Raw genomic sequence first — 19,061 nt, 5'->3', positions numbered from 1 at the left:
TGATGGCTTTTGCATTTATTTTAAAGCTTTAATTTTAGGTTTATGAGCTCTTCACAGAGCTGAGTGGTTTTTTAAGATCAATTTTCTGGGTCTGCAGTTTTAAACTCTGCTTTAAATTCTGCTTCTGAGCAAAAGGAATTGCATGGTCCCTGCTTAGCCCAAGTAGATCAGACCTGTTGGGTCACCTAATGGGTGGATGGATGTTGCCCTGAGTGCAGATGATAGGATCTGGTGTCCCACTGAAGGCATCACCACTTCTATGTAAAGAGAGAATATGCCATGGCCACAGCCATTCCCAAACTCCATGAGATGTGCTTTATAAGACACATAAGCCTTTGTGCACCTCTTAGGGTGGTGGGGAGGAAAAATGTCCTCGTCCAGACCTGCTGGCCACCCTTGGGGAGCGTGGAGAGGGGGTTCCTCTCTGCCCCCTGGGAAGCCTTGCAGTCGTGGGCATTCTCCTCCCAGCCTCAGCATCAGGTGGGTTCATCTTGCTTCCTCAGCCAGCCAAGAGTGTGCTACTCCCACGTCCTGGAGGCATGAGGGGCTACGAAGACCTTGTTTCATGCCACGGCATTCCCTGACAGCATAAAAAAATGGTTGGATGTTGCAATTGCTCATTCACCAGGCATGTGTCTGCCTGTCTCCTGATTATGCAGGCAAACAATGCAGATCAAAGAAGTCAAAATTGCAGCTCAACCAGAGCTCTGATGTTAATGACACTGGGATGCAAACTGAAAGTAAGGTTGATTTCACTGAAAAGCCTGATCGTTACCTCGCATTAGGAGCCAGTGTGCTCCAGAGGGGAGCACAGGGATGTCAGTGGGGAGCTGGCCACCCAAACAACTGCAGTAGGACCATTTTTAAGGTGAGTATCCCAGCTTTGAAATATGAGGGAGCTGAAGACTCAAGCTGATTGCATGTGCTAATGCTGGTGTATGTGTTAAGCTTTCCTGCTCAGGTTTTGGGCCAGGCATGAGGTGGCTTCTTGGGAAGATTGTGCCCTCCTTGGGGTGCCTCAGAAGCAGGCAGGCCAGCTCACACCCCTGGGCAATGCATCTCACAAGGGTTACCCACGCTGGTTCAGAGAGCTCCAGCTGCACCAGTAACAATATCACAATAACTTACTAAATTAAACCTCTATTGAAAAGTCAAGGCAAAACCTCCTCTCCTTCACTTCCACAACATCCCATTGAATGGAGAATATCAGACTGGTGCTAAAGAGGGACTAGGAATAAAAAGGGTAAACATTAATCACTGGGTGTTCTTTCAAAGGATAACAATGCATCTCAACCAGCCCAAAAGCTGAGTTTGTGTGTATGGATGTGTTTCAAGATAAAACTACATTAAAAATAAGTGTAGAAGAATGTAAACACTACACAAATTTTAAATAAGAGCCAGATCTCAGGATGAGAAACCACAACAGTGGTTCTGGAGGTACCCAGAATCCAACCCAAGCTTGTTTTCATGCAGCTGCCTTTTATATGAAAAAGGATGAAATGGCAACTGTATGTTTTGGTGTTGAGCAAATCCTGCAAAGTACTTATAGTATTTAATTTGTCATTTTCTGCAAGCAGAGGACATCACCTAAAAAGAAAAGAACCTTGGCAGAGGCAGGGATACAGCATGGCAATAGCTTTAGCTGTTCCCAAGTTATGTCAGGATTGAATTCAGTTTCAATTCAGGTGTGGGAGGACCAAGTAGACTGTGCACAGGAGCTTGGGGCCAGCCTTTTGCGTTGGAAGATGCAGATGCTGGGCTTGAAGCACAACTGTGTAACCAGAGACAGGATGAAGGAGCAGCTCCATGAATCGCTGGTGCCGGGGAGAGGGGGAGATTAACTGTCTTGCTCATGTGTGTAAAGGAAGAGGTGATTTCTAGTTGTGAAATTCCCATGAAAATCATATTGCTGTATTTCTGAGCAGTGTTTCATAACATTGTGTGCGCATAGGGAAGCCAATGTACAAAGGCTGGATACGCATTCACCATCACAGCTTGACTGTTTTTATAATATCACTTAAATGCCAGTACTTGCTGTGCTTTCTAAATGTTGATCCAATTCATGAGAGCTTTAAAGAAAGCGTGTGGGTGGCTGATCAGCATGGTTCTTTTTCTGTTTTATATGAAACGATGCTGTCATTTACCAAATTAAAAAGTAACAATCGTGCATATTTCTGCTTCGTTGTTTGGGTTTTTTTTTTAAAGACAGATGTGTAAGTTGAGATGTCAAAGTCTATAGGAAATCTAGTATGTTCCTGCTTACTGTGATTTATTTCAAACAATCCTACACTCATGCTAAGAGAAAATTGTGAAGTCTAAATTTCTTCATTTTTTTTGCTTATGAAGAAAAATACGGGTTCAGACCCATAAAAACTCCAGTTTTTAGCAGAGAGGATTCTGTACCACAAAATGTTTTAAACACTAGAATGCTCCAGTGTCTCAGTGGCTGACAATGCAGCCTTCCATGCAGTCATGTACTTAACTATATACTTCAGGTTAAGCCAGTGAGTTATCCACAGCCTATCCTAATTACCAGTCCTTAAGCATCTGAATGGTCTCAGGAACTCAGTTAAACTTCTTTTCCATTTTTCCTAATAGTACTCTCTAATTAGTTATGGTGCTGCTCAGAATTCTTTTTCCTCACTGCACTTTGAGAGAAAATACCTACCTGTTCCTAAGAAATTCTTGATTTAGGGGCAAAAGACGGGAGTAAGACATACAGCTGCTGTTAGGGTGACAATTGTCAAAGCCACATCTCATCAGAGACACTGCCAATACTCTTCACCAGTGAAAGACAGATTCTTCTCATATCATCCTCAATTCTGCTATTTCTGGTCACTGCTCTGATGTCTTAGCTAAGGGAGGAAACTGTACAGCCAGGACCAGGAGGCAGAGCTCACCCACTCAGCCTCATACCCTCTGTGTTTTGAGTAGGAACTGTCTCTGCACCCCCCAGGAGCTCCAACAGAGCAACAGAGATAACAGAGGTATGTTTGAAAAATGAACACTGAGAAGCCAGGCTGACAGAGAAAAATGCCACAGCCTTTACTGTGTCTGTCAGAGTGCTGTACTTGTGTTACAGGAAAGTGATGACAAACCTTTCTGATGTTTGATGCCAAATTAATTTAAAAGGTATTGTGGCAGTGTCAGCTCAAATCTCTGTTCCTGGCACCGGTGCCAAATTTGGCAGTAGATCACCATCACCACAATAGTGTGGCTCTGAACTAAAGTGTCTCTTGTTGCCTGCAATTTCAATTGCACTCAGAAAAGAAACTGAGATCATCTCCAATGTATCCTCCTCAAGAAGGAGGGCTCTGAATTAAATTAAAGGTACACTGATTTACTTACCTTTTCCATGCCATTTTTAAGCAGTCTGTCCTGTGGGTACACCAGCTCCAGAAACTCCAAGACTGTAACTCCTTAGAGTCTGAGAAACCTGAACAGGCAGCTATGTATGATAACACATCATAAAGGAGCAGTATGTAATGTCGTGTCCTCTAGGAATACAGACAACAGCACAGAACAGAATATAAAACTGGGTGTAAGGAACTAGTAATTTTCTCTTCATTAGGACTTCTTTTTAATTGCTATGACAACCTGCAAACTTTGCTAAGCATGGGTTGAAAATACAGTAGAGTAATTGATCAGCATGTGAAATAAAATGGGACTTTTCAATTGCAGATAGTTTCATAGCTTAAGTAGCTCCCAATTGCATTTGGAAGTACTTAAAAAGTTAGTCTTGGGGTCTACCATCAAGGCCAACTGTGATGTCTACACAGACTAGAATTTGGATCTACTTGCAAATTACCAAAAGAGGGAAAAGTGGGTTTTAGCATCACTTGACATGTTTTAATTCCTCTGTAAGTATCTTTGCTCACAGAAGTATGCAATGAAATCTTATTCACATCGAAAACTGTAAATATCTCTTCAGTCACCTCGTTGAACCATGCTGGTTCTGCCTGGTTAATACAATCTTACTTCCTAATCATCCTGGTTGTCCAGGTCTGTGTGTAACCAGGGAGGTTTTGCACAAACAGCAACAAATTAATGAGAATTGTGAGTGTTTATTGTCAAGCATCCTCTTTTAGTTTATGACAAAGAGAGCAACAAATGAGTTCATGTAATGGAGGAGGATTGTTGTCATAAAAAAGCCTGTGCATTTCCAGTGATTTACTGGCTGGTAGACCTGCAGACAGAGATTCCCAGAGCCTGAAATTTTCATTTTGCTCTACACAGAAAGGCTGGATGCCTCTTTACATTGCCTAATCTCCCAAATGATGCCTAATCAGGCATTAGCTTTTGATGTCAATTTACCCTTAAGCAAATCTTTATGACCTTCTTAATGTGTGACAAAGAGAAGGATCTTTGTTCATAACTGGATCTGATGTCCAGCTTTAGCTTATGCTAAAAAAATCAGCTTGCTGCAATCCTTCCATTTCTGCTTATTCTTGCTTGGAGAAATAGAGAGCAAATCCCTTTTTTACAGAGAGAGGCAAATCGGAGGAGCTCTCTGGAAAGGATTCTCTGAAGCAGGCAGGTCCTTACCACAAGACTGGAGAATTACCAGGCACCTGACTTTTCCAAAGGAGTGCTTTTAACTTCCTGACCCTCTTACCTTGTTGAGCCTACACCCTGTAGGGCACTTCAGGACTGTGTGGTGTCTAAGATGCTGATTTTATGTTTGCCATTACTTGGGATCTGACAAGGCGGTAGAACAGCAGTTTTGTTACTGCTTTAAGCAGGTGCACACAGCTAAACCTCTTCTTCTGTTGCTGTGTTTTTTAACTTTCTGAGATTGCTAAGGAAACTTTCTTTTTATCTGAAACAAAGCAGTGGCTTGATTGTTCAGACATGAGCAGCAAGGCTAGATGCCACAAATTGATTTTTTTTTTAAGATCCCTATCTGTAATTTGAATTTCTTCAACCAAGAAGCATGCTATTCATTTTTTGAAACCCAAATTAATTCTGCCTTTAAAGAAGTTCTTTTTTACCTCATCACTTGTTGAATTATTTTTTGTAAGTTTTTAGAAACTGAAAAATATTTTGAGTGCAGGTGCTAGATGTAATCCTACATTAATTTTTATGGAAGACTTCCTAACAGCATTGGGTAGACTGAAAATCTAATTATGGATATGGATTGTTCCTAATAGTGTATGTGTGTATATCTATAATATAACAAAATTTATTTAGACTACAGTTTGCTTCAGAACACTGGAAATCCATATAGATAAACCTTCAGATTGCTTTTAGTGTAGACCTGGTCTCATTACATTGTTTTGATTAATACAGAATCTGAAAGGACACCATTTCCATTAGCCTGCTTCCTAGAAATAAGGTTAAACCCGCCAAATGATATGAGAATGTGATTTCTCATATTATGTAACTATTCTGCACAATTTCCAAGGAGTACCTCTTACCAAATCTTTTCCTATAATAGCACAAATACCACTGAAGCAAGTCTTACTTTTAACCCTCTGCTGAAAATGGTGTAAACAAGATCTGAATAAAGGTCTGTTGAGTTTAAACGCTCCATTATTCACACTCTAATTGCTCCCAGAACACGTTTGTCTGGGAGGAGAGAGGTACTCAGGTGGTGATGCACTCTAACACATTGTCAGTCCTAGAGCACCTGCGGATTTCACCATTATCAGGTGGATTTGTTTTGGTTCCTTCTTAGAGGAGGATAAACATGATGGAATGGGGCTCATCTCCTGCTGCCAGAGAGGGTCAAGAAGACCCCTAAACAAGAGGCTCAAGACTCAGGACAATTCCTGCTGGCTGATGTCCTGCTCTGTGTTCTTCTTGTCAAACTTTTTCCCGCAATAGGATCTGCTCTGAACCAGAGTGCATTAATCAGGATGAGTCATGCTGGCTCATGCCTGCACTCAGCTGTCACAAAGAAGTGAAATGATGTTAAACCTCTCAGATATCATCTGGTAATTGCTGATCTGCTTGAGGTTGCAGCAGTGTCCATATTGCTGCCATGCTAGACCAACGTCTCTAAAGCACTGAGAGCCTTTGCTTCATGCACTGGTTTCACCGTGCCCAACCACCTGGTTTTTGCTGTGGTTTGAGGTCAGCTATCACACATTTTGAGGCATTTTCTCAACATCCTTCTTGATTTTTCAGTGGTTTTTGTACAAGTCCGAAGTCCTTCCATTTACGTTCATTGTTCTAGGGACTATGAGCACTACTTGTGCTTTGGTGACATCTTCTGGATAAGGTTGCCACTGAAAGGACTAATTAATACATCTCAACTTCTAGCCTTCTCTGTGCTTGTTTCTGATCTCTTTTGGGAAAAAAAGCTCACAGGTACCTGGTTCCAGTGATTAGCACCCTGAATGAAATTTAGTGATGGGTTTGAGACTCCAAAGTGAAAGATGAAAATGGATCAGATTAAAAGCCAGCGGAAACTGCCTACATGGTGTTTCATACACAGGTACAATAGGAACTTCTGTCTTGCACTTGGATAAAAGATTTCTTTAACTTGACCTAGCATATTCTAATTTTTCTCTTAGGACAGGTCTGTACTTTGCTTCCTGTTTGCTAGACTAATCAGAGAGGCTTTTCTTGGCCAGAACAAAGTCACACATAGCCAGGTTTCCCAATTTTAGGAGCAGATGCCTAGAGGAGAGGATAAGGTTTTTTATTTTCCCTACAAGATTGACTCTTTAGGTGAATATCTTTATTCTAATCCTTTAAATTTAAATGTAATGAGGTAGAATGATATTGCCTTTTGTCTATGGATTTGATTTTAACTTTTCCACTGCTCTCATTGCCACCCTGGAAAGCTGCACATGACTCCAGATATGAATTTATCCCTGCTTTTACCTACCTCATAACTCTCTTTGAGGTGTGACAATACTGTGTCAGTGTACTAGACATTGCTGCTGGACTGTTTCAAAACACCACTAAGCTGTTTCAAAACGGAACTAAGCACTAACCTCAAAATTTTCTCTTATCATGCATTATGGGAAAGCATTCATTTTTATGAGGACCAAACTGGAAAAACTTTGAAGGAATTTTAAAAAACATCTAGCCCAAATATTGATCCTATAATTTGTCAAGCCCTAAATTTGTTTTGAAAACTTACCCAAACTTTGATGGAACAGTGTTTGCCCTTTTACTGCTATTCCCCCAGAATTCCCACGTGCCCACTGGGCACTCTTTCCCAGACAATCCATTTTGCCCTTGGGGCCCTCTGGGGCAGTTGTGCCTGCAGAACACTTCATTACCATCCACCCAGCACTCGGAGAAGATGCACCCACCGACCAGCACTCTGCCAGGTTAAAATAGAATTCAGGCAAGGAAAACATCACTGTTGCTGCCCACAAGTCAGCTGAGAGTAAGCTTAGCTGTGAATCCCACAGCTCATTAAGCTGCTGTGCAGCACAAACTGCTGTTTTGTGGCAAAGGGAAGGTGGATCATGGCTGGGCACTTGCATACTTTGCGCTGCAGAGGAGGCTGGGCACTGGAAACGAAACATGGAACTTAGCACAAATCCACAATGACATCACCTGGGGAAAGGTGTCCACACCAAAGCACTTCTAATCTTCGTCAGTGTGGGAAGTAAATGTAAGTCTGCTGGCACAAGAAAGGCAATTAATTTTGATTTTTGTCAAAGGAGTTGCTGAAACCAAGTTTCCAATACTGCCTGTCAGAAAAACTTAGGGTGTGTAGTGGTTCCATAGGGCTTTAAATGTAGGAGTTTTATCAAATTTTTAAAGATTTATCATTGGGGTTTTTTGCTGTTAAAGTAGAACATGTTTGCAGACAAGGTTCAGGGGTACAGGGAGACAGCCACTAGGTCTTAATATATTCCTTCCCCCCAGTGATTCATTTACAATGCAAAGAAGGATGCTTCAGTCTAGATCATGCTGAGCAACTCTCTAAATAAGTCAGAATTGCATCTCCTTCCCACTGGTGCCACTGATGAGCCCCACTGAAGTGGGGAGAGCTACCTGGCTGAGACTAGACAAAGGTTGGTGTCAGGGCTGGAGATGTTCAAGCCACAAGAACCTCTTCACGTTTTATACTACCTGGAGAGCTGCTGAACAGCTGGAATGGTGCCACAAGCTTGTCAGCCAGCTGCAGCACTGAACAGAGAAATTCCTGCCCTCCTCCAAGCCGTGGCTGTTACAGGTCTCATGCAGATGCCACAGATCTTTGGACACACAGTCCAACTTTTGTATCCTGGCCAGAATGAAATTTGGCAAATCCTGCCACTCTTAGGGAGAAAAAGTTTGTCACCCAGAAGTTTAGAAGCCCTTCTGTTAGAAGTCTTCTACCTTGATAAGTTTCTGGTCGAAGAATTTAATGATTTTCTTTCAGGAAGATGGATGGCTGCTCTCCAGGTGGCTCAGCACCACTTCCTTTCTCCTCACTTTTCTGAAGCCTGATAGTGACATTTCAAATCTAATCATAATTTAAAATCCTAGCAGGAACCAATTTCATATCTAATCTAAATCGAGTGAAATAAATAGGTTTACGCCACAGGTGAATTTGCCCTGATCTACTTCCTGCTTTTCAGAAGTCAAAAAAAGTCCCAGAAGTTTTGAAATAGAATTTAAAGAATTACACTGTGCCTCTGATGTGAGATGTCATCAGTCAGAGATTGACAGCTGCCCTATTTTTCTTGGAACAGAGGTGGCATTGGCTGGAAACTCTATGGCAACTTTTCACTGGTCTTGTTCTGAATTTCTTCAGCACTGACACAGTTCCCCCCAGAAGCTCTCTGTTGCTGTGGCAGGTTGTTTCTGGAAGGTTGGAATTACTGCTATGTGTTTGCTTCATCCCTGTCTTCACAAAAAAGGGACTGGGAGCATTAGGTCAAGCAGGCAGCCTGCCTGTAGGACACATTGGTGGTGCTTCCTAACACTTTAATGGCTTATTGGAACTCCAAGGCCCGCACTGATGAGAAGCACACTGGGTTAGAAGCAAACTTTGTTCTTAGGTTTTAGATTCTCAATTTTTAGATTCATGTGGTTCAGTCCTCTCTAAGTACAAAGAACTTGCATTGGAGAAACTCAAGAACTATAGAAGTGCTGTCCTTAAAATAAGAAAAAGTCTATTAGATATAAGCAGATAGATAAATACAGAACGATCAAAGATCAGATTGAAAGTGCTTTTTGTGTAGGTACTCCAGCATCTTTATATTTTTTGCCAGGAATCTCTAAATCATGTCCCATGTGGTTGATTTGTTGGTTTGTTTGTTTTAAAAATTAGACATTTTTGTGCCTAAATAATTACTTGTGCACATATGTAATGTGTACATATACATGCCCTTACGTTACGTATTTATACATAATATATTACAATTGTAAATGTATTATTTATGGCAGATTTTTTATTCTTGTTTGCAGTGGACTTTTTGAAATATTGGTATTTAGCAATTCAGACACTTCAGTTTTTGGTGTTATGCATTGAAAAATGAAACAGTTGGCTCTTTCTAGTTCTGTTTGGACTGGAAATTTTGTTTAAAATTATCCCATCTCATGAATTCTGTGTTGTCCCAAACATTATTTCAGCAATGTTGTGTTTTTTACTGAAGCTCCTGCAAATATTTGCTATCATAAAGGTGTTGCTACTATGGTGCCCCATGTAAAACTCTATTAAATGAGCAATTCATGATATTTAAATTGAGTGCATCAGACAAGTCCTGCAGTTAGTAGCAATTAATTTCCCATGTTTTGATGTGACAATTTTAACATTCATTAAGTGCTGGGAGATTTTGAGGTCTCCAGAGCCTGGGCACTTTGTGTCAAACAAATTGTTCTCTAAGAATGGCACCACTGTGTGATTGAAAGGGAAGATCATCAGTTTGGCCTCCATGTTTTGCTGAGAGTTGCATTTCAATGACATGAGACAAGAGAGCAGATTTTTAATTAATGGATTTCAGATGCTTTTTGATCATGGTTATGGGGGCTAGATGGGCTGGACTTAGACCTGTCAAGACAGTTCAGAGCTCCTCTCTCCTCTGCTTTAAAAATGTGGATGCTGCCCAGCTAATGTGTGTAGTACGTGGAGGAATTTAAGAGTTCCTGAAAGCTACGAGGAGTGATGGAGAGCCTCATGTTCTCTCCTCAGATCTCACCATCAGGCCTGGAATCAGCACCCTCCTCTTGCAAATTCCTTCCTTCCGTGCTCGTCTCACAGTACTGCTGGGGTGGCTTATCCTATGGTAAGTTCTTTCTGTGGCCTTGGCAGTGCTTTGGGACAGGCAGAGTGGGCTACTGCAACCCCAGGAGGGCTAGTCAAGTGGTGCCTGAAAAAGAGAAATGTCAGTCATGAATGTGTAGAGCAAACAGAATATATTTTGTCAGTAGCTTACGGGGCGAAGGCTTAGGCACTTCACGTGAACTTGTTTGTACTTGTGTTCAATACTATTTTTTTTCCTTTTATCATCTTCTGCCCTGGGAGTAAAAAAAAAAAAATATTGGCAAATAATATACAAATGTCAATGCTATCATAATACCTTCTACAGTTATGTAGGAATTGCTCTTTGTAGTGTCAGCAATCCGTAGTGTGTGAAATATTTTATGAATACCTGAAATGAAACGGGCTGAGTGTCTGCCAGGATATAGACACCTTCATTGCTCTGAATTTAAATGATCTGTCAGGGGAAAGACAAGATTAAAGCTTCATGCATATTTTAAAAGAGAAATTTGGGTCATCCTACACAAATGCTGAATTTCTTTTTTTTTTTTTTTTTTTTTTTGGAGAAAGCACTGTGCTTGCCCCATGGGAAGAACAGAACTTTCTGTCCTTCACCATCCTTCTTCATCCCCTGCCTCGTCAGAGGGGTCAAAAATTGTGTGAGGGAGAAGCAGTGTTTGCTATACAAATGTGTATGAGCTGTGCCTATTCCTCTCTTCCCTTCTTCCCACTCCTGACAAAAGCCAAAAGGCAGGCTGTGTCCAGAGCCAGGTACAGTGTCTCCCAGAGCCCAGAGGTGGTGGATGGAGTGATGGGGACTTGGGCTCTGCCCTTCAGTCCAGGGCTGGGCAGGATGGCTGGGACACTGGGGAATAGGGCAGCATGAAGAGAATCTGCACAAGCCATAGGTGGGATGTTCAGCTCCTGCCCTCTCCAAGGTCTCCCGAGGCTGGTGTGGCTTTCTTTCCAAATATTTGTCTGCACGAGTGCAACGTAGGAGAGATGGAACCCTCCCAGGAACAAGCAGTGACCACCATCATTTGTTTTGCTGCACACCTGGCTTTGAAAGCACAGGTTTATAAGTAGCCTGCTGCAATTAAATGTGGATTGTTTTACAATAGCAGTCCCTGAACATGCTTGCAGAAAAGAGGTTGTGGTGTGTGGTGGGAATGGATGGTGGTTGGTGCCAAACTTCTCGAGAAGCTGCTGCACCTCCTCATGGAGAACTGAGGTGGGACCATTCTCCTACATATGATTTAGTGAAATATATCAACTTCTTGTGTTGCCCACCTTCAACCAAGAGAAATTCCCAGCCTGAAGTGCTGACTTGCTGTCATAATGAAAAAGCTTTAGTTGTGTATCCCTTCTCTGCACCAGACACCTGCAGGGGCCTGGGAGCTGCATGGGGCACACCAGCCTGGCCAGCTGCACCCCACTCTGCTGCCAGGATAAAAAAATTTCCAGCTGTTACGGAGATTAAAAAAGACAAAAGACTGAGAGAGGCTACATATAAACACTTTTTTTCTTGTCTTTGCAAAAGAAACATAATAGTGGGTGGGGGAATCGCATTAATGAAGTAACTGATGTGCCCATTGCTAGGGTGAATGTTATTGATGATTAAACAGTGACTGGTGATAAATCCCTAACGAAGAGAAATGTTCACCCAAGACAAAAGGTGATCCAGCTGATCCTCATTGAAATGGCTAGATTTCGTTCCCTTTCCTGAAAGAAAATTCTTCCAAACTGGACAAAGTGACAACAAAGTGCAACAAGCACTCTAGCAAGGAGATGTGATCAAATAAAATTCAATTGAAAAAACCCAGACAATTTGCAAATGGACTGACTACAACTAAACGTACTGAGATGAAATGAGGGGCAGTGAAAAGGACTGAAAGTTGCCAAAATTATTCCCACTAAAATTCCAATATCGGGGAAGAAAAGTAAACAAAGAGACAGGAGAAGGAACTGAAATAATGAAATTCTAAAAATGAAAAAGAGACAATTAAAACTAAGCAAAAAACAATAAAAGCCACTGTGATGATCCAATCCCTCTTTTTCTTACTGCAAAGTCCAGGCCTCTGAACAGTTTTACTGGGTACTCAGAGAAAATTGCCAGGCAGAAAGGAAGCTACATACACACATTCAGCCTTAGTCTGGGGTTTTCCAAACACCAGACCCAGAATATCCAGGTTTTTAATTTTTAAGGTTCTTCTTGAAATTGAGTGTTTTGGGGAGATTAAACAAAGGGGTTTTCTTCCCTTTGTTTAATCTCCCTTCCTCTCCTGAAGTGTGTTCATTTGCAGGTGACAACTCCCTGAATGACAGAGGACATCTCAAGAAGGTCCCTTTTGCTTTGAAGTTGTGCATGCTATCTCGTAGTTCATTTTCCATTTACACAGACACAGCCTGAAGCACTGTCAGAGCATAGAACACCTGAGCAGGGGCCTTTCCATCAGGAGAATTAAATCCCAGAGAGCCCCAGTGGGCAGCAGCAGCAGCCATGGCTGTGCTGGAGCTCCTGGCTCTGTCCCTGACCACTGGCTCTGGGGAGGAAAAGCACCATGGTGGTGCAGCTGGGAAGGGGTGCTGGGAGCTGCTGCTCTGTAAATTCAGGAGAGAAAGGGAGGGTGGGCAAGGCAGGGTCAGCTGCCTGCAGTGGGCAGGAGGCAAATCCCTGCAACAGCCCCGAGATGCCGAGTGATGCCCTCCCTCAATGCTCCCTTCCCAGTGGGCCAGCTCCCAAAAAAGCCAGATGCCTGGGCAAACCACGATTTTTTTCCACTCCCTTGGCCATGGCTCTGCAGGCCCATGAGGCAGCAGTGCTCCACCAGCACAAGGTGAGTGTCTTCAAATCATGGTTTAGCAGACCCTAATGAGGGGAATCCTGCAGAGATTTTAATGGCTAACAGGCTCCTCTGGTAGCTGATGAAAGAAAACTTGGGTATTGTGCTATCTCTACAGCAGGAGGAAAAAGAAAAAATCCCAGGTCTTCTCGCAAAAGAACCTGTGGATTCAGGAAAATCATGAAAATATGTAACCAAAATGACAATTTTTTTTTTGGGTGCTAGTCAGGAATGCTTTTAAAGCCTGGGTTTTTTCCCCCCATTCATTGCATGAGGAATGGGTTTAGTTTTGTGCAACTCCAGTAATCTCAGCTCTGGAAGTGGGACAGTTTTCCTGGATTACCGAGATGGAGTGGCAGGGGACTCAGGAGATGTAGTATCTCAGTTTTGTGGTCAGATTGAAAACCACAGATTTTTTTTTAGCATCTAATTTTTTAGTATTTCACTTACACAGACAAGTGTGTGAATGCTCATTAGTGGAGATGCTGTCAAGTTCTCATGGAAGTTTTCATCCAGGGCTGTCAAGGTGCTTTTCCAGGGGAACCTGTGTAATTGCCACTTGACATACACTGAGGCACTGACAGGAGCATCTTGCCCAAACAGAACAGCTCAGCCCAAACAGAACAGAACTGCATTGGCACATTTTGTGCCTATCTTACAGGACATGGTGCCTCTGAAATACATTTCAGGCATGCCACAGATGCAAGATTGGTTAGTTTGTGTCAAGAAGAAACAATTTCTTCACTGTGTACACTGAAACAATTCAAAGCGTTCCAAAGTCAGATTTAGAATATGTAAGTGCAGAGCTAATAAATTTCTTTTTATTTGAAGGTCAGCTTATGTAATAGATTTTTTTTGCTTTAATTAGACAGAGACCGTGTTGTGTTCTGTATTAATGTGCACATAAATTATTGTACTGTGCTGGTGTGATATTTTTAGATATTCTTTCTGGACATCTGTGTGAAACCCTAGACCTAAGACACAGAAAATGTCACTACTGCTGCCTCAGATGACTTCTCCATGAGAACTCCTTTTATCCCCATTTTAATCATTTGAGACTGACTTGCTACATAAATGATTTGTTTCCAAATACCCAAGGCAGGGCTCGGCTTTGACTTCTTGCTGTGCTCTTCTCACAGAACCCATCTATCACGGGTGAAGACCTCTCCCTGTCCCTTTTCTCCTGGGGTAAGGACCCTCTGTGCTGCCCTGGCTCTGTGTGTCAGCATCCATCCAAGCCTCCTGCTCCCTGCCACACAGTGATAGGTACTTCTCTCAGCCTGCCACAGACCATCAGGGAGAAATGTTACTTAAGCACCACCCAAATGCAAATGATGCGAGCACTATAGGGATGCCAGCTGCAAAGCAGGCTCTGTGGGGGTGTATACATCTGTGTGTGTGACTTCCAGCCATCAAGCCATGTTCCAAAAGGACATGTGTAACAAGGTCACGACAAGCAATCAAATGTGCTTGGAGCTCTTGATTCACTGCTTCCTTAATCACTCTACCCCAGGCTGGGGGAGAGAAGCAGCAATTCATCTTTTTCCTGTATATCCAGCCTAGCAGCCTCCTGTGAGCACCCAGCAGTGGAAGGTGACACTGGGGTTTGGTTTTGTCTTTGTGTTGCCTCATAATCACAACTCCCATCCCTTAAAAGAAGGAAGAAAAGTTCCTTGGAGAATCACAGTTGTTCAAAATCATGTCAGGAGTGCCCCACAACACAGTGTGCCTCCTTCATAGGTTCAGATAGGCTTTGCTCCAGCACTGAGCAGTGAGCTGAGGGGTGAACAGGGAGCTGGCAAAATGGGGAGGGAAAAGTGAGGAGGTGCAGAAATGGCACATCCAGCCTCCACAGCTCTTCAAATTTAACAGGTTTTTTGCGTGACATATGTTCCAGTTCAGAATAACAGCAAACTTTCAGAGTGGTGTAATTCACTTTTGGGGGTCAAGTTGTTTGAAAGATGGAAAAAAATCAGGTTAGCATCATCACTTGCTAAATCCAACCTCCTTAACTGAGTGAGCAGCGCCTGCCACCCTCAGGAGCTGGGGAAAGACTCTTACATGTGAGTAAATGAAAGGTGTAGCCAGCAGAAATTAGCTCATTTCCTGGACTTGGAATTGTGGAGCTATGAAGATTTACCCACAGGTTAGGTGTTTAAACAAACCTTTGGGTCCAATGGGAAGTACCCAGGAGTGCTGAGGGAGCTGCCTGATGTCACTGCAAGGCCATTCCTGGTAATCTTTGTACACTGAGGATCCTGAAGACTGGAAGAAAGTAAATGTCATTGGCATCTTCAAGGAGGGCAAGAAAGAAGGTTGCAGGGAATTACAGGCTGGTCGGTCTCACCTTGATCCCCAGGAAGGGGACAGAACAATTTATGTTGAAAGCTGTTTCTGAACACATTAAAGACCAGTGATTTGGAGTAATCATCAGCATGGATTTATGAAAGGGAAACCATGTGTGACTGACCTGACAGATGACAAAACAACAGAAATTATTTCTTGGTGGAGAAGAGGAGAGCGGTGGATGATATCACCTTGAGCTTAGGAAGCCTTCCAGCACTGTAACGTGCTCATGGAGAAACTGATGAATTATGGATCCTATTGCAGCTGTTGGTTAATTTATCTGGAAGCCTGTAACAATGTAGTTGTTTTCTTACTGGAGAAGAGACTGTATTTCTCTACCAAACTAGATGTTCTTAGTTTATGTGATCAAGATCTTTGATTTGCTCTTTTGCTTTGTAAAGTCACCACTTGCAATGTATGTTACAAACAACCTGATTTTATTTAATTTGTGGAAATATTTTGTTGCCAACTCCACATTGCACAAACCAATCTATTGGGCCTTCAGAAAACAGTACAGTTTGCACGTGTATGAGCCCTGCTGATAGATACACCACACTGTGTGGATTTCCCAGGAGATAATACCACTAGAATTACACTGGTTTTATAGTATTTTTTTTTTATTTATTTTTAACAATTAAGAAAAGTCCTTGGTTAAAATTGTTGATTTTTCTTTGGCAGGGGAAGCGTTTCTTCTTTGAACTCCAGAGCTGCTGGAAAAAGTTTAATGCTCGAATGAGGTGTCTAAAGGCCTAAGTCTCCTTTTGTTTATAAAGGCTGGGATCAATGATGAGCATGGAAAAGGTCAAGGCAAAGTCTAGTAAATATTTTTATTGTTATTATTTTTTTTAATTATCAATTTTGTACTTATTCTTACACTCTCAATGTGTCTTGGAGCGACACTGCAAATACATAGTGTTAATCTGCCTGGTACACCCATGTTTTAAACTGCTTTCTCAGCCATTGAGGGGGTCATTTTTTGTGCTGACCTTTATAGCCACTCCATCAGAACTTTAGGGAAGATTTGGGACATTTTAAAAATGTTACCACTTTGAGAAGACAATTTTCTTTTTAAAAGTCTAAGTGTTTTCAGCTCTGCTCAGCTCCAAGATGTATATGGATGTCTGAGAGAGCCAGGTCTGAGCAGATCATCACTTTTGCTTAAGTGACTAGCAACTACCCCCCACACTGGGCCAGCACTGGGCTGGTGAACTGCCCTGGTGACTGCACACAATTTGGGCTGGCTCAGTGCACGAAGCCACCCAGGCAGTGGCAAACTGAGGCTCTGAAGCTGCCAATGGCCAGGAGCAGGATATATGCACTCGCTGGCCTTCCATGGTGATAATTAATTTTTATGAATGAGGGTGAAGGAAAAGGTGTTAGAAACAGATTGATTATAATAGGCTTTTAATTAAAATGTTCAAACCACATTTTAAACTAAAAATATCCCATTACTTATCTTCGCTACTTCCCAGGCACCAAGGCGGTGGGTGATAATGTGACTAATGATCTGATTGTCACTGGCTTGTATAATGAGGTGTGTCTGGGGGCTGAAGGGATTATGCCATCAATCAAGGCCCTTTGCAGCGTTCCCTCCTCCAGCAGAGCTCTCTGCAGGGCAGTGTATGCCCGTGCCAGCTCCCTCCCAGCTGTGACCTTTATTGTCTCTCCCCAAAGTGAGGAGTTCCCATGAGGGATGCAGAAGCTGGGATGAAAACTGCTGATGATCTGCACATGATTAGAGTGTTTCAGGGGTGATTTTGTTGGGAGGTGGCTGCTTTGTGGCTTTAACTTGCCAGTAAACCATTTATTGAAAAAGTCACAGAGCAAAGGAGGCTCCAGAAACTGGGTCCTGCCACCCCAGCTCTGATGCAGAGGATAACCAGGCACTGACCAGGCTAACAGGAGGGTGACAGCCATTAACTGGGTGTGGCACACCAGAGCTTCCTGAGCAGAAAGCTCAGTTTGAAAATCCCATGGGAGCTTTCAAGTAGCTCAGCTGAATGCAGACTTGGGTGGTTGTGCTTAAAGCACGACAACCACCACAGCACCTGAGTAGGGCTTTCAAGGACCAGTGTGGGGTGTGTCAGACTGCAGGGCCCATCTCACAGCCAGGATGTGTTTGCAGCAGGACAGAGGGTCATCACCAGCCCATCCTCTCCTGCCATGCAGGTCTGGACGTGCCCCAGGCATTACTTTCAGGCCACCTTAAAAGAGCTTTTGAACAGCTCAAGTGTCTCAGTGTCGTGGGAAGATAGATCATCTTAAAGTTTGTGTCATCACTCACTCTGATTAGAGCTCTCTCCCTCCCTGTTGCTGGATTGCCCCCAATTAACTTACCATAAATTAGGCATCATCTTGTTTAGCTATTATGAGATCAAAAATAGCAGAAGGTTAAAAAACGCATCAGTCCATTAAGTCCTATTGTCCCCATTGCCTGGCTCCTGTGACTGTAACTCAGCAGGGCTGCAAAGGGTGAGGGGGCTGCCTGAGACACCAGGACAGTCCGGCTTCTGGCCCAGCGCACACCGAAGCTCTGTGACCGGCTCTGGGGCCGGGAGTGGCTCCTGATGCTCCCCCCGGGGACAGCTCGGCCCTGGGATTTGGGCTGGCAGTGAGCTGGCCCAACACTGGGACAGGGTATGGCTGGGCCCCCAGCCCAACACAGGCTGACAGCAGCGGCGCTCAGAAATTCCCTCCTTCGGCACCTGGGGCCACCTCAAAGCTCAGCACAACCCAGGCATCTCCCTGGCAGCAGTCAGGGGCTACCCGTATTCCCATGTTTTAATGTAGGGGAGACAAGCTTTTTGATACTAAATTCTATTCAGGTCCCAAACAAGGAGGGGTTTTTAGCCAGAAAACTCTTACAATCACCTTTAGTGTTACAATTCAGTCTCTCAGCAGGAGACACCATTTTTCCCAACCAGAGCTATACAATGGTTTCCTTCTGCCTTCCTTCAGGCAAATGCTTTCGCAGGCACACAGGCCATTAAATCCATTTTCTGGTCTATTAATACCTACAGGTTGCATTCTTCAGGAGAGCTGCCAAACTGCTCATCAAAGCACCTCAAAACATGTGCTGAACCTATCAGGTTTTCCACAGTCAGGCTCCAACTCCATGACTTGAAGTGTGCCTTTATTTCCATGAAATTCCGACCTGTGACACCAAGAAAAGGAGGAGAAAAGCAGCAGCTGTCCCCAAAGGGGGAGTAACTAACACAAAGCCGGAAAAGAAATATGCACATACTAAAATGTAATTAAAAAACATCGTTCACATCTTGCCACTTGGAAATTTTCCAATGATACTGAACCCATTAATTTACAAAACAAACGACCCAGCATGCAGACTTAATTTGCATCAGGAAGGCAATGTACCACAGATTTACCTGTTGCAAATTGTCCTCCTTCAAGATGCTGCAGTGTTATTTGCAGTTAATGTTTAAGACTTCATTTTACCCACATGTGGAGTTGTATTCTGTTAGTGGAATAAAAGGCAACAGGACATTTTCTGCCTCTACTGTTGCTAGTAGTGCTTTAGTCTAGGTTTTGTACTTTGAAACAAAACCTGACTTTGAACAGCAGCTCACAAAAGGCCACCCTCAGCAATCTACAAGAAGCTGGCACCTATGCAGCCTATTTACATGTATTTACACAGGGCACAGGATGTTTTTAATTGAGTTAGAAACCCATCGTGCAACCTTCAGTCACAATGCTGGAGA

The 19,061-nt window shown here is 43.0% G+C and overlaps 1 long non-coding RNA gene across 1 annotated transcript; it reads left to right on the top strand.

Annotated features, from left to right (window-relative positions):
- Window positions 1-740: 740 nt before the first annotated feature.
- LOC127059395 (uncharacterized) lies at window positions 741-18,846 on the top strand. Its single transcript, XR_007777147.1, has 3 exons — window positions 741-868; window positions 16,024-16,162; window positions 18,366-18,846. It is a non-coding gene; the product is annotated as an uncharacterized LOC127059395 (long non-coding RNA).
- Window positions 18,847-19,061: the final 215 nt, after the last annotated feature.

Source organism: Serinus canaria, chromosome 3 (assembly GCF_022539315.1).
Source record: "Serinus canaria isolate serCan28SL12 chromosome 3, serCan2020, whole genome shotgun sequence".
In the NCBI taxonomy this organism is placed as follows: domain Eukaryota; kingdom Metazoa; phylum Chordata; class Aves; order Passeriformes; family Fringillidae; genus Serinus; species Serinus canaria.
This window is presented reverse-complemented; position numbering and strand designations above follow the sequence as displayed.